The sequence below is a fragment of the Cinclus cinclus genome, chromosome 14 (assembly GCF_963662255.1).
Source record: "Cinclus cinclus chromosome 14, bCinCin1.1, whole genome shotgun sequence".
Classification (NCBI taxonomy): Eukaryota; Metazoa; Chordata; class Aves; order Passeriformes; family Cinclidae; genus Cinclus; species Cinclus cinclus.
The window spans coordinates 13,589,254-13,605,105 of record NC_085059.1 but is presented as its reverse complement, the minus strand read 5'-3'; positions in this window follow the sequence as shown (position 1 = coordinate 13,605,105).

Genomic DNA, 15,852 nt, shown 5'->3' with positions numbered 1-15,852 from the left:
CAATTACTTTTGATTATCCATATAATTTGCCTTATTTTCTGTTATGTCCCTAAATTTCTTTCTCTTCTGTTGATGGTACTGTTGCAGGGTGAACCTGGTGTCCAAGGGAAAAAGGTAAAATGGTGATTTTTTTTTTTTTTAATTACTAGCTTCAATTTTTTTTCTTTGCTTTGGACTGTGCTTGGCTAGGGAAACAATTGCCAGAGACTGGTGTGGAAGCCTTGGTCGTGGCAGTCTGTACCAACCTTCCCTGTGTTCCCTTGGTTTCCCTCCCATGCCATCCTGGAGCTGAGCATCTCTGTGCCTGCAGCCTGGCTTTCATTTCCACAAGAAAGCCAGAAGCTGCAGCCACATCTGCCCAATAGACAAAGAATAAAACAGCAAATGCCAAGCAAAGCAGTAGGTCTCAGGCCTTTTTTCTCCAGTAATTCAATGATCCAAGAGGTGCCTGGAGGATGTTCTCTGCCCAGGGGCCCTGGGATGGGTTTGAAATTCCTGGGATGGCCATCACCATGCAGCACTGCAGTCCCACGGGAAATGTCCACTTGAAGGCCAGGAATGCTGCTTGGGTGTGGCATTGAGGACTGGGAGAGATTCACATGTCCGAGTTCTCCACGTTTTCTCCCAGTGGTGCTATCGAGAAGTGGATAAATCACTGCCTTTAAGTGAAATTATAGCACTGCCAGGGCCCAGCCTTTCCCTCTTACTGATTTAGCCCAAAACAGGGGTGGCCATGGGCGTTTTTCAGGCCAGAATTTAGCTTAAACCTTTCATAACTGACTGGTAAAACTAATCTCTTCAGCACCCATGAAGTGGTGTTACTCCAGGAGAACAACAAAGCACAAGCAAAACCAGAAAGCCTCCTCCTGGCAGAGGGTGTGGGGGACTTGTGATGAAGTCCATGAGGATGGGTGGCAGCTTACACGAGGTCTTTGGGACCCAAAAGCCTTTAAGGAATTTGATATTTAGTTTCTGTTGAAGGTGGGAGAAGACCTTTGCCAGGGCCTTCTGTAAGCAAATTCTGGAAGATGCCCATCCACCTTCTTGGAGCAGGGGTGGCAGAGGTAGGGGTGGGTGGGAGCAGGGGAACACACTGGAGCCTCCTGTGCTCCCTGCTGCAGCTCTCCCCTGGTTGCCTGAAAATCTGAGTGGGTTTCAGTTCTGTGCAACACTCAGTGAGGTCAAATGATGTGTTGAAATCTAGTAAGTGTGTACAAGTTCTGTGTATTTCACTTTTTATATTTTATTCCATCAGGGTGATGATGGAATCCCTGGACTTGTGGGCCCTAAGGTGCGTTCTGCTCTGTGTCCATCTAATGCATGTGTTGGGCAACTTTTGCTGTCTGGTTTTTGGCACCATTTTATAGTTGGGGTAGGATGAGAGACATTTCTCCTTTGGTTTTGAAAAACATCATGAGTGGTGAGACCCTGGCACAGGTTGCCCAGAGAAGCTGTGGCTGCCCCATCCCTGGCAGTGTCCAAGGTCAGGCTGGACAGGGCTTGAAGCAACCTGGGACAGTGGAAGGTGTCCCTGCCCATGGCAGGGGGTGGTACTTGGTGATCTTCAAGACCCCTTCCAGCACAAAACATTGTGAATTTATTCTGTGCTGTTCATGGCTGAACACACCACCCACAGCCAAACTGCTGAATCTGAAAGCTTCATTTTTATCTCATAAACTCCCCATTTTGCACCTGGGCAAGGTGATATATTCTACAGCTGAAAGCAGAGCTCTGCTCCCTCATGCAACTAAAATGAAGATAAATCAAGAAAATGATAACCTGAATAAATCTGTTCTCCGTTCTCCCTGTATAGCATTTGTCTAAATAGCTTTGTTTTCAGGGAGAAAAAGGAAGCATGGGTCCAAAGGGAGAGAATGGCACAGATGGCTTCCCAGGACTAAAGGTAAGGAAAAGCTGGAACTCTGGGCACAGCATTGCTGAGGCAGAGGCTTCCAGCTGAGGAGGTGTTTTGGGCCTTTGCCTTCTAAAAGCCTCGTAAAGTGCCAAAACTGACACAAAAGGAGTGATATTAAGAGTGTTTTAACTTTTCCTGGTGATTTGATGAAAGCTGGGTTCAAGCAGAGCTCAGTATAAGAGTTTGTAAGTCATCTACTTGCACATTTTCCACGGAACTACCTTTTTCCTCAGAAACAGTAGAATTCTGATGACATTTTGATCCCATGTTATTGGTGGCTGTGGAATTGCTTCAGAGCCCTAAGTGCTTGTGTGCTGTCCTGTCCTCCTGACCTCCAAAGCTGCTGAGAGATACAATTAGACAGTCTGGCTTTGTTAAGTGGTGGTGAGGAGACCTGGACAGCATCCATTATTTACCCCCTCAGCTGCTTTGTATTTAGTAGGATCTGGATGCACTAATATTTTCTATATCAAAGAGTTGTGATTCCAAATTGGGCAAGAAATTGTGTGTGAGGAAGAAAGTGGGCTCTGGTGAAGCTTAGTAAGCTGTTTCTAGAACCACAGTAGCAGTGCTGATTGAATTTAGGGTTTTTTCTATACATTTTTACCATTTTTTACTTTGTGGAGAGCTTTGATTTGGTCAGCAAGGGGATTAACCTGGGTGTGACAAATGAGAAATCTTTTGAATTCTGAACAGAATTTCAGGTCACTGCTCTAAGAGTACTATGGCAGTTTAAAAGTCTCCAATTAAAAGAAAAAAAACCAAACAAAAAAAACCCCAAAAAATATGAATAGGAGGGGAGGGTAGGAAATGAAAAGAAAAAAAAAAAGAAGTAAAAAATGAACAATTTGGCACAGAACTTTTCCTTAAACTCACTCTTGAAAATGGTTTAAGCATCTCAGCTGAAACTTTCCACATGCTAAACTCAGCCTGAAGCAAAGGGAGCCATGTGGAACCAGCACAAAGAGAGGGAGCTCAGCACACTCAGAGCAGGGAGGGGGACTGGAGAGCAGCACAGATCATACAGGGAGCTCAGCTGGCCACTCCACTCCCCCTGCAATGACACCTCCTCTTACTGCTCTTGCTGTTGCACCAACACCGATTTTTGCAAAATATATTCACTCTCAGGTCAAATTTATTTTCTGCTAGGAGAAGCAGTCCCTTGTTAGTGTCATAATTTTTCTTAATCTAAAGCATATCTTTATGGGTGGGTACACTATTTTTAGGATAAATATTTTGTGTTTTCCTTGGTCTCATTGAAAAAAAAAAATGTGATTTTTGGTTTTCAGGGTGAACCTGGTGAGAAGGGAGGAATTGGCTCCATTGGACCCCGGGTATGGATGTTCAGGATTTCAGTTTGGAGCTGTGCATTTGTCTCAACCTTAGCTGTTCCCCACCACCTCTTTCTGCTTAGTATGTGGATTAATTGCTTCAGGATCAGTTCACTGTCAGAAAATAGAGATGGTGCATGTTTAAACAAATGATTGCACAGGTACTGAGTGCTGACATGGGAAATCAGTCAAGTCCAATTTTCTTATCGTCATGACCATCCTGTGACCCTTTTTTTTTTTGTAAGAGGGAAGATGGGAATAAGGGCAATCCAGTGAGGATATTTATGCTCTTCTCCATTACACAAATTGATGGCCTTTTGAGGTTTGACAGTTCCAGCTGTCAGACTACAGACTGGTTAAATCCATGGTGTTTGTAAAGTGATAACCCCCAAACACTGCATGTCAGGACTTTGCTTTCATACCAGCCACCTCTCCATGCTGTAACATTAAATAGGATTCATCCCTGGCTGCAGGGTCCCCCTGGGCTGAAAGGGGAGCAGGGAGACACCGTTGTGATCGACTACGACGGCCGAATCCTGGATGCGCTCAAGGTAAGCCCTGCTCCAAGGCTGGGTCCCGCAGTTCCTGGGAAAGGACTGAAATCTGCCAAGCTTTCCACTGTGACATTGTGACAGTGTGTCCACCCTTGTCCTATGTCACCTCCTGAGATTTGTGTCTTCACATGGAGCTGGTTGGGAGGGAAGAAAGAGCTGATTGCACCTGGGGGCTGAGGATATTTAGGGTGTAGCAGCAAAAGCGATGGCGGAGCTCAATGGCAGCAGCTGGGATGTGGGAGGAAGGGGAATGACACCTAAGCCTTAACTTGCCCAACTGAACAGTGCCCTGACCTTTTCATCAGAATGAAGTAAGATTAATAGAATAAATACTTAATTACAGACATACTTGAGAACCATACTAATTGTTTCATAACAGGCTGCAGGGATACACAAAGTGCTGGTAATTTCCGTTTGCCAGATGTCCGTGTGGCACGCAGTTTTGGGAGTGGAGTGCAGTGGCTGGAGAGTCTCCATTGAATGTCTGGAGGCATCTTCTGCTGGACCCAGACCCTGTCCCATGTTCTGCATGCAGAGACTGTTGAGGGACATGTCACTGAAACTCACTAATTTTGCTGTTTTCCTGCTTATTCGCTGTTTGCAGTGTTTGTGCACTGACCTGTCTCATGGACAAGGCTCTGGAAAGGCTTCCAGTGTGACTAAGTATAACAGCATTTGAGTGTGCAGCCATGGGGAAAGGTGCTCCAGGATATGATACTGGTTTGGTTTTCATCTGAGCAAGACCACAAATTTTGCTGCTTGAAATAATTTGCAAGTTGGAAAATATTTGCTCATCTCAAGGTGGTTGGTGGTCTTTGCATCCAGCAGTGTCCAGGAAAAATAACTTCTTTAAGTGTGCAAGATTTTCCTGCTGTTTGTGCTCACACAAACTCCTTTTTTCCCCTCTTTAATTGTACCTCCCTGGCTGGCTGGCTGGCTGACACTGTTGTCAGCAGGATGCTTCTTCCTAGGCTGGCTGGTTGGGACGGGCAGGATGCAAAAAGAGACCATCAGATTTGGGGTCCCACTTTGCAGGTGTACACCTGACTCGCTCCCATTGTGTTCTGTTTTGCATGAACAACCCTATGTCAGAGGAACCTCGTCACTCTGTGTCACCTGAGCTCATCTTGTGTTTGGGCAATTCTGTTCACCTGAGTGTCTCTGGCAGAGCATGCTTGAAGCTCCTCATCCCCACAGCACAAGGACAGTGTGCCATGTTCATGTTAGTCATGATCAAGTCTTTTTTCTTTCTTTGTTTCAGGGTCCACCAGGTCCCCCAGGGCCACCAGGCCCCCAAGGCACTCCAGGGTCCAAGGTGAGCCTGACCTCTGCCAAGCAGCATGGTCTGATGGCTTGACTCAATGAGTCTTCCAACCCAAAATAAGGCAGTTGAAACTGTCTGCACAGGAGTTTGAGGCTGTGTGCACTATGTAGCCCTTTCTCTGATTGAAAAAAGGTGGCTTTCACACAAAAGCCAAAATTTTGTTGACCTGTCTCTAGCCTTCAGCCTCTTCCAGACAATGCTGTCCCAGAAACAAGTCCAGTCCCAGTTCCACACCTGACAGATGAAATCCCAGCTCCTCTAAGACTGCCTCATTTGTCTGTGGCAGGAGGCAGAAGTGTGAGGAGCAGTTATGAGAGGGGCTGGCAGTCCCATGGCTGTGCTGAGCCACCCTCATTCCCATCCTCCCTGGATGCTGTTTATTTGTCCCAGCACTTTGTCCCAGGACTTGCTGTCCTGCTTCTCTGTAACCTGCAGCCAGCTGTTTCTTAAAGAGAAGAATGTAATTTGTAGAAAAGTATCTCCTGAAATAAGGGGATGGGACAGGATTTTGGTGCCTTTTGAGGTCTCTGTGCCAATATTCACTTCAGTTTGTGATGCTGGTGGCTCACTGACACCTCCTTGGTCCTAAGCCTGGCAGTGGCAAACCCATAACCACAACAGCTGTGTGTGAATAACTCATTTCTTTGCACAATGCTTTCCAGAGATAAATTCTTAATTTAATTTACCATGGGCTCCCCTTTCTTTGTCTCCCTTCAGGGAGAGCTGGGCTTGCCAGGTCCACCTGGAATGGATGGTGAAAAGGTGAGTGAGGCACAGCTACATCGAGCAAGGCCTTGCCAGGAGCCAAATGAAAAGGAAGTTTGCTGTGTGTCTGCAAAAAGCAAATCCAGCCTGCCAGGAGTGAGCTCTGTTGAGTAGTGGAGCTTCAGGGAGAAGCTGTGTCTCCTGATGGCCCTTTGCCTGCAGCCTCTGCTCTGCTCTGGGCATGCTGATGCTGCTCCTGGCCATGTCCTCCAAGCTAAAGGGGCTCCTTTCACAAGCAGTTCATCAGATACTGTCCCAAAGCTTTTCGTAAACCTGTCCAACCCCAAATGGCTGCAATCCCTCCTGCAGCCTAGCTAAATTCTGCTGCACCCTCAAAATTGGCATCTGTGAGGCTGAATGTTAAAACATGTTCTCATGAGCTCACAATGCAGAGGGCAACAGCAGAAAGGCAGAATTGGCTGTTGTGGGGGATATTTTAAGAGTTTTCTCCTAAACATGCTGTTTTCTCTCAACTTGCAGGGTCCCAAAGGAGCAAAGGGTGACCAGGGCAGCATGGGGATCATGGGGCAGAAAGGAGAGACAGGAGAAATGGGCTCAGCAGGTCCCCCGGTACGTCCCTTTATCTGCCCCTGTCCCTCTGTTCTTAGTTCTTTAATGTACTGGTTTCTGCAAATGCTCAGAATGGGGCTGGGTTGGCTGATTTAAGCAATGACCTCTCCACACCCCTTTACTGTGGAGCTGGTGGTTGTGGGAGCTTTGAATTTCCATTTCTAATCAGCTTATTCACAATGTATCAAGGAGGAGAAAATATTTCTTCAAAGTCCCATGGAGATGACCATGAGGTTTGCTTGAGCCAAGGCTGGTATTCAGAGGGAGAAAAACCTATTTTTCTCTCATTTTTGCTTTCCTGGAAGATGTGCTGCATCAGGGTCACATTTATCTTTCAGGGAGCAGAAGGGGCAAAAGGAGACAAAGGAGAAAAAGGAGACACTGGGTCACCATGTCTACAGAATAATCATGTAAGATCTTGGCAACATAAAGTCTCTTTCATGACACAGGATCAGGCAAAGTTGGGGGGTGCAGGATAGACCCACCAGTCCCATATCCATCAGCAAAACCCAACTGTTTTCTACAAGTTTTAAATTAGGTGTATTCATTAGGGAAGAGCAGTTCACATACTTAACACTACAAAGTTACTTTAGATTTTTCATTGGTGGTTCAGATATTGGATGGTGCTGTTGTAATTAATTTAATAATGATTCTGGGCTTTGTGAGGTTTCCTCTCCTGAACCATCTTCTCTCTTGCCCAGCCTTGTTAACATGGTGTTTCATTCCCTTCTGCAGATCATACCTGAGCCTGGACCCCCCGGATTACCTGGCCCTATGGTAGGACTCTGGAAGGGATTCCTGCAGATCTGTTGTTGTATGTGATTAGATAAGGACAAGGGTTGCTCTGTTTAATCATTGCGGGCTGTTTTGAATTTGGGAAAAAAAATCAGGGAAGCGCTACAGTCTGATCTGTCTTTGGAGAAATTAAAGCAACTGATTTAGGAGAGTCCATCAGAGTTTATGGATCATTTTGCAAAAATCCAAGTTGTTCCTTGGGAGAAAAGATAAAATCTTGTGGAATGGAAAATCGGTTCCCCACCATGACGGTGTCTATATTCCCTTAAATTCACCCAAGTCATTAAGTTTTCTGCCACCAGCTGCATGGGGAGAGGATGCAGATGGTGATGAACATACAGAGCATTTTTGATGGTGATATCGAAGGGGTTTGGTGCATACAATGCTCCAAAAGGACCTGTCAAGGACATTGGGAAGGCTGGGATGCCTCTGCTGAGTCCAAGATTCACCTTGAGAGACCATGCTTCAAAAGCAGGTGGCATTTCAGGTGTGGAGGGCTGCGGTGACACAGTGCCACTCCCGGAGTTTCCTGTTACTTTCTTCAGCAAAGCTTTTTGGGGCTCTCACTCCCCAAAGCTTGTGTTGCAGAACTTTATTGTCCTGTGTTACACAGAATGCTCCTTTTCAGTTCCTCTGCCCTCTGATTTGATACTGAAGAACAAAATAAACTACCACCTGTCTTGAAAAGAAGTATTTGACCATTGTCAGCCCATAATTTGAGCAAGAAATTGTTTAGGAAGAAAAATGTAGGGTATGTTTTTAAATTCTGGGTTTTTTTTTCAAATGCACCACTGTCTTTCCCACAGGGTCCTCCAGGAATCCAAGGGCCTAAAGTAAGTCAATAAATTAAATGTCACCCAGTTTCCCAGCTGCCAGTGCATTATTTACAGGCTCACAAAGGCCTGTCAGCTCTGAAGACTGAGTTTTTGTCACTGTTGTCGCAACACATCCCTTGGTTACACTGTTCAGCATTTGGCATTCTGGAAAACAAGCCATTTTTCCTTCCAAGCATTTACAATCCAAACCCCTCCTCCAATACAGAGTCCTGAAGACTGCTGAAAGTCTTAAGGCTTAAAACCTGTATTTTCAGCTATTTTCTTACACAATGAGGCCAAGAGCAAAGCATCGCCAGTAGTCTGGGTGTAAGAACCCTAGGAAAGGGGTAGGAGGTGGTGGGTGCACAAGGGGCTGCCCTGGGCAGAACTGCCAGGTCTCCTTGGCTCATCCATTTCATTTATGCAGGGTTTGGATGGTGCAAAGGGAGAAAAAGGTGACAGTGGTGAGAAGGGGGACCAAGGTGACACCGGACCTACTGTGAGTTGTTTTCCCAAATTTCATTTCTGGCTGTTGATAGAAACCTGTCTCACAGGAAACAATCCCAATGCTTTGTTTCTTTTTAATTTAAGGGTCTTCCAGGTGCTCCAGGGCTCATTGGTTTACCTGGTACCAAAGGAGAAAAGGTAATCATGGGTGTGGGAGAGGAGCAGGGACATTGGGGTGCAATCCTAAAATAGGGGCTGTTAAATCCTGCTGTGGAGAGTCCAGCCAGAACTGCAGAGCTGGACCAGCACCAACCTGGTGGGTGGCAAAGGAGCAGCCTCCAATCCCAGGGGCTCCTGGATGAGCCCGTGCTCACACTGCCATGTTAAACCAACTGTTTAACTGATCTAAGTTTGTCTGCAACACCAAACTCAACACAGCGCATTTTAATTTTTATTTTTACATCTGCAGGGAAAGCCAGGGGAGCCAGGATTGGATGTGAGTATGGAAACCATTAATTTATTCATGGTAGAAACACAAGTCACACACACATAACTTGAGACTGTTAGGAAAACACATATCTGACACTGTACAGACTGTTCCCCCTTAAACACAATGCCCATGGAATGATGGCTGTAGGAAAGGGCTGAATTCAGGCCCATTGCTGGGCTACTTCCACTGCACAGTGGAACTGCTCACCTAAAGGTTCTGCCAGGGCTTCCATTTCCAACCGAGAACATTTGTATTGGATTCAGTGACATGAAAATTTCTAGTAGCTGTAATGTTACTGGGGTGTGGTGAAGCACTCTAGTTTTTCCAAGAAACTGCTGACATACCAAGTCAACAGGAAGAAAATGTCATTCTTCACCATGGCAGGACAGGATAATGGCTCATGTTGAACTGAGTCATTCACAAAATAAACTTACAAAATCTTTTTTTTATCCTTTTTCCCACCTAAAAATTGTGGTGACAGGGTTTCCCTGGTCTCAGAGGAGAGAAAGGAGAGAGAAGTGAAAGAGGGGAGAAGGTAAGTGGGTTATGGCTGTATTGGTGCTTGTGGGGCAGGACAGGCTGCTCTTTTTGGCAGGCAGTGCTGTTTGCCCTGGGAGCCACTGCCAAAAGACCTTCCTGTGCAGCCCAAGGATTTGCACATTCCCAGCACAGGGCAGGACAGACAGTTAATTTCTACCCACTTGGAAGGGTTTTTGCAACACTGCCTCCAGCCCAACCGTTGTGGGGAAATGGAGCAGTCTGACAGCTCCATTCAAAGTTCAAAGAATCACTGGTTTTGGTTTATAGACCTAAAAAATGGATCCGAGTCAAAGGTTTTGGCACAGGGACCTTCAAAAAAAAAAAGGATACCCAGGTGGAGCCAGGAGTCCAGCTGAGCACAGGGCAATAGCTGGAAGCTGCTGCTCCCACTTGCTGTCACATACCAACCTGGATTCTAGCAGAAACTGCTCATTTAGTCAATCTGTTATAAAATTATCTATTACAATATTCCCACACAGCTTTAACTGAAGATTTTCACAGTGATTTCACTACTCAGCTGAGGTCACACTAGTGCAAGTGTCCTTACTCTGTGTAAGGACTGGGAGTCTGCAAGTGCTGTGAGACATGAAGCAAAGGTGTTTCTTCCCCTTGCCCCTGATATCTTCCTGTTGTGCTGACAGGGTGAACGAGGAATACCAGGGAGAAAAGGGGCCAAAGGACAGAAGGGGGAACCAGGCCCTCCCGGACTGGATCAGCCTTGTCCTGTGGTATGTCTTCCATTTCACTCGTCCTAAGCACAGGCTGCCAGGGCTGAAAAGGATACACAGCTTTGCAGGGAAGAGCAGGGAGGATTTGGGAGTTCTCTCTTTTGCAGTAAATCAGAGCAGATGGTTATTGTTTTCTCACTTTTTGTAATGGTTTATCTGCACTGCTGGAAGTTCACTGCTCCCTGTAAGGGCTCCTCACTGGCCAGATGGGATCAAGCCACAGCAGTAAAAATAAAGTATCTTTGTGTAAAGACCTTCTTATTGTAGTCAGGAACAATGGACCTCAGTAGAGCTCTTCAGGAGAGAGTGTGAAGCTGCTGGCCTGGCTTCTGAGCATGTTTGAAATCGGAGTAACTGGGTGCAGGGGATGGGAGGGGATTTGAAAACAAGGCCAGCTCCATCCCTGCAAACCGAGCGAGGGATGAGCCTGGGGAAGCATGCTGGGGTTGATAGCATCACAGTTCTGCCAAGCATAAGTGCTACATGAGCTGGAGCTCAAGCTGCCAAGAAGTGCCTCTGGGAGAAGAGACCTCTCCTGGTTTCTCTGCTCGTGGCTCAGAGCTGTCCCTTCCCAGATACACCCCTGGCCACTGCCATGCTGCACATACCCCAGCGGGCTTTCCAGGAAACCTCCTAGGTGTTTGAGCCTGGGTCCACTTCCAGAACCTCTCATTCATTAGATAGAGACCACAAAAACAAAAAAACAAAACAAAAAGGAAAAAACAAAGAAAGAAAGAAAGAAAACAAAAACAAAACAACCCAAACCCCCCAAAAAACTAGAGTTGTTTACAAGAAGTTATTTCACCTGTTAAGGTTTACCTCCTTTTCACTACTGTTTTTCATACAATGACTGAAACTAGAGAGATCCTTTCCCTGAAATGCTTTGAAGCTGGGGCATGAGAAGTATCAAATATTGAACTGAAACTTCTTAAATGTAACTGTTTAGAACTTAGTTCAGAGGTGTCTAATTAAGAGTGTTTAATTTTCCTGCTTGCTCCAGGACAGTTCCAGTTTCTTCTCTGTACATGTGACTTTTCCTTGCTCTCTGAGTGCAGCTATAGCAGCCAAGGCTGTTCTGGAGTTCCACTATACCAGCAATAAGCTCCTTTAGTCAAGATGCTTTATTTTGCCTAGAGATTGAATGTGAACTGCAGTTAATTTTTTCCTGTCTTGACATGTCAGGTGATTTACCCTTTATTTCTTTAACTGCACTTTTACAAAGATGAACCTCTGGTTGGTGCACAGATCTTTCCCAGGTGACAGACTCTGTATGTCATGTGAATTACCTACCATAAAACCACTCTGCTGACTCACTGTGTCATCAGAAATGGAGCTGTGAAGCTCTAGACCTGTCATATTCCCCCTGTGCTGAACATGTCTGTGTAACTCCTGTGTTTATCATTCTCAACAAGCAGTTATTTTTCCAAACAGGGAAATCATAGCATTGCAGGCAAAAGGGACCCAGGTTTGGCAGGCCTGGATGGGGTGAGCCTGCCCTGCCCTTTGGTATCTGCTCTTTCTTGCATGGTTTGTGTGTGTTCCTGCTGTGGCCAAGCCCTGTCCCAAGGAGCAAACCCCTCCAGGGAGAGGAAGGACACAAGGCAGCAGGGCTAGAACAAAATGTGTCACTCTGGCATTTGGGGAAGGACACTAATGTGTTGTGCCTTCTTCTTCCCAGTTAAAATAACTTTAGATAAGGAGTGTAAATCATGAGAGATCATGCAGGGGATGCCAGTCCCTTTATGGTAACAGATGCTCAAAATTAGTTATGGCTTCTCTCAGTACTTATGACCCAGTTTGGTTCCCCTCATGCCTGTGCTGCTGCATCCCTGTGAGTCCCATTCCCAGCTGGGATATGAGAGCTTTCCTCAAACAAACAGCCAGTCCTGCAGAGCAGGGCCACTGGCACTCTGGGCATCAGAAGGGTTTTGCTGGGTCAGCACAGAGCTCTGCCCAGAGCTCAGGTCCACTGGTTATGCAGGAAGGTTCGTGCTCCCCAAAAGGGCTCTGCACCACTAGCTAAGAGAGGTCATTGTTTTATTTTCAATTTTTTAACCATAGAAAATGCTGTGTGTTAGATGGATTTTCAGTTGTCCTCAGAGAAACAAAAGGGCAGTAAGCTGTTTCTCTTTCAAAAAGTTAAATTACTTCCAGATGTGTCCAAGAAACCAATTCCTAACAGCAGGCCTGCTCTAACTTCATATTTACTCCCTAGAGATGTTCTATTTCCCAAGCATGTCCCATCTTAACTATACAGAAAACACAGGAACCATCTCTGTTGAAGGCATTGTAAACTGCAGTAGGTGATTTCTCCAACATGACCAATCAGTAAAGCACTTGTGCATCTTCCTGGTCAGTTGTAGGTTGGTTGAAATGTTAACTTTGTTCTGTAGCCCAGGGTGCAGTGGAGGCTTGCTGGGCTTTCAGCATGAGCCCTAGGAGTAATTACAGCCACAGGAGTAATTTTGGAGTCATTCTAGTGAAACATGGTGGAAAGGTGTGGAGTTTTATGATGGCCAAAATAATTATTCTGAGTGCACAACGAGAGATAGCCCAGAGCAGAAATCAACCCCTGACCATCAGTGTTAGGGTACAGTTTAACAGCAGGTCAGGATGTTTTAGGTCAAGCAACCACTCTGCACCTTGTCCCCCATACCCATCATCCCCAGACAACTCTGGCAAATGCACACGTTTTACCTTTTTGTATGTAATAGTTATGGACCAAAATATTGACTGTTTCTGTCTGCAGAAAAAAAGTGTATTTTTAAACTAAGGTTACAGGAAAACATGACTTCTTATACTATGAGTAGCTGGAGAGGCTTACCTTACTTCACTGCATCTGTTTTATTGGGCATAGGCTATTTTACATATAAAATCAATACAGAATACAAAAAATGTGATGACTAACATTTACAGTAAAAAATGTAGAATTGTATTTTGACCTGTATTTGCACTAGCAGTTCTCTCTGCTGTGTCCACATCTTCCCACCCCTAGTGAGTCTGGAGGTGGCTCCGAGGGAAGGGTCAGTGCCTGTGTGCTCTCTGTGGCTCTACACGCAGAAATTCATGTAACTGGAGATCCAAGAGCCTTAAAAAAATCCAGCATGAGTAAAGACAGCTGAAGTAATCTCTCCTGAAGTGTCTTGAGAGAGCTGGTTATACATGGCTCGTTCCTCTTCTATGGGGCTCCTTCCTTTCCAGTGTTCCCCTCCTGGTCAGTGAGAGCTCTTCTGGCTTTCTGATTTTTGTATGTTTCTTGTATCTCCAGTGGAACAAAACAAATATTTTCACTCCCTCTGCATAGTCCACAACTCATTCTCAGTTCAGCAACTCAAGAGTTCTTAAAGCAACTAAGTACTGCAGGATCAAATTTAACACATTTAGGATACCATCTAGGAAAAAAATATGTATATCAGCTCCCCCAAACAGAAAAGCACATTTTAACAAAAAATACATTGCCACATCATGCTTTCCATATATATGTCTGACTGCATAAAACACTACCTTATAAAGCAGATTATGAAGTTAATGAACTGTGATTTCAAATCTTTGTATTTGTACATGTTTTCTTTGCTTAAAGGAAAAAAAGCATAGATTTCCATTTTTCTTTTTTTTTACCCTGAGGTGTATTTAATTTTGTGTTGTGCATGACATATGGATTACACTGCCTGTGTATTCATTTTCATGCATATACAGTAAATGGGTTTTGCATGGTAATTAACAGTGTTGCTAAGCCTTTCATTGTTGTGACAAATGAGCTTCAGGTTTTTGGCTGTGACACCTAAGCCACTGTCAGGAAAGCTGAATTTGTAAATTCAATTTTGCAGGGACCAGATGGACTGCCAGTAGCAGGATGTTGGCATAAGGTACAGTAACATTAATAATTGTGTATCCTTGAACAGGTCCAGAGTAATTTTGCAGTGAGTGTTTGCATGCTTTAAGCAACAGCTCACAGGCCTGGCAGACATGACATTATGCTTCAGGAGAGCAGGATTCCAGCAGCATCAGGTCTTGTTCCCCCCACCTCTAGACTGGTGCTGGGAACACCAATTTGCTAAGCATGAAAAATCATTGTTAACTGTGTCAGTAGAATGCCTTTTTACAGGCTTGCTTGGGATTTTATTACGGCCAAGGAAGCTTAGGAACCACCCATGGAAAGGCTGCATCATGTTCTTGTGTGACTTACTCAGTCCATACCCTCCCAGCTGAGAAGTTAACAGTGGGTTGTCTCTTTCTTGAAGAGTTCCAAACATTTCTTTTCTAACAAAGACTCTACTGCCATTTTAATTATAACTCACAACCACTGCACTGCTTCAGTGCTCAGATCAGCACCCTGGGTACAGGTGATCAGGTAGTTTGTAGCATCTCGTGCACCCAGAGCAGCCAGGGGTTAGAACTGCTACTGGCAGCCTGGGAGAATGAGGAGAGATGTGTCCTCCTGTAAGATGAGGATTTGATCCAGACTTGTAGGAGAATCCTCATTCTCCAACAAGAGTATGGCACTGAAGCTGAGTGGAATTACAAACCCAGCTGTAAACATGTGGTATGTGGACACAGCTGGAGTTAACAGCATGTCACTAACTGGTTGCAAACCCTCACTTAGAATGTGAGCACACCCTTGGTATATCAAAGGCTTTAATTCTGTGTTATTTGTTTGGATGTACCATTAATATTAAAAGAAACTGGAATGCCAATGCTTATAGTATTAACAGTAAGATTTTTAAGTGTAATGGATGGAGCGTTTTTCTGATTAAAATGTTTGTGTGTTCTTTTTCAGTGATCTCTAAGCATGAAGCACAATATGTAAATAATGTGATATATTTTGATATTTTTAATTTTTGTATAAAAAAAGGAAAAAAAAAACTTTTGACAGTAATATATTGACCTTTTTTTATACTGGATTCTGACATTTATGGACTTGGAAAATAATGTAAAGCTCCCAAACCCATACCATTGCATGGTAACACCAGGATTTGCTAAAGTTACCCATGACAGTAGCTGGGGAAGAACAGTGTTCCCTACTCATGCTGCAGTGTGAACTAACAGTACTGAGCCAGCCTTGTGTGCCTTACTGCTTGAAGGAGGGCAAAATCCCTGTCCTGATTTGGCTCCTAACTTCATGTTTGCATTGTATATGCACATTAAAAGGGTGAAAAAAACTGGCTGAAAACAAAGAAAAGAAGGATGCAGCCCTAAAAATGAAAGAAGCTGCTGTCTACTGTCTGGTCAAACAGAAGGATTTGCAACCTGCACAGGAAACAAAGCCAAGCTCCATCCATCGCTGCCTGCTGTGGGTGTGATGGAAACAGCAACTTTGGGGCTAAACAGAACAACCTTGACTGCCTGTGGTTATTTCCTCTACAACCAAGAGAAACTTTTTTCCTCAAGAGGAAGCACCTCTGGGTCCTGTTCTGGGGTCTCTGCCTGAAGATGTGCAAGCACTTTGTTACTGTGGAACACAAATTCCCCAGGAAGCCTCTGCTGCAGAATTTCGAAACAGAAAATCTGGCAATACTTTCAGTCCAGAGAGTTGCAGGACAGGGAAGGCTCTGCTTAAGTCCCTTCTTAAACAACAGAG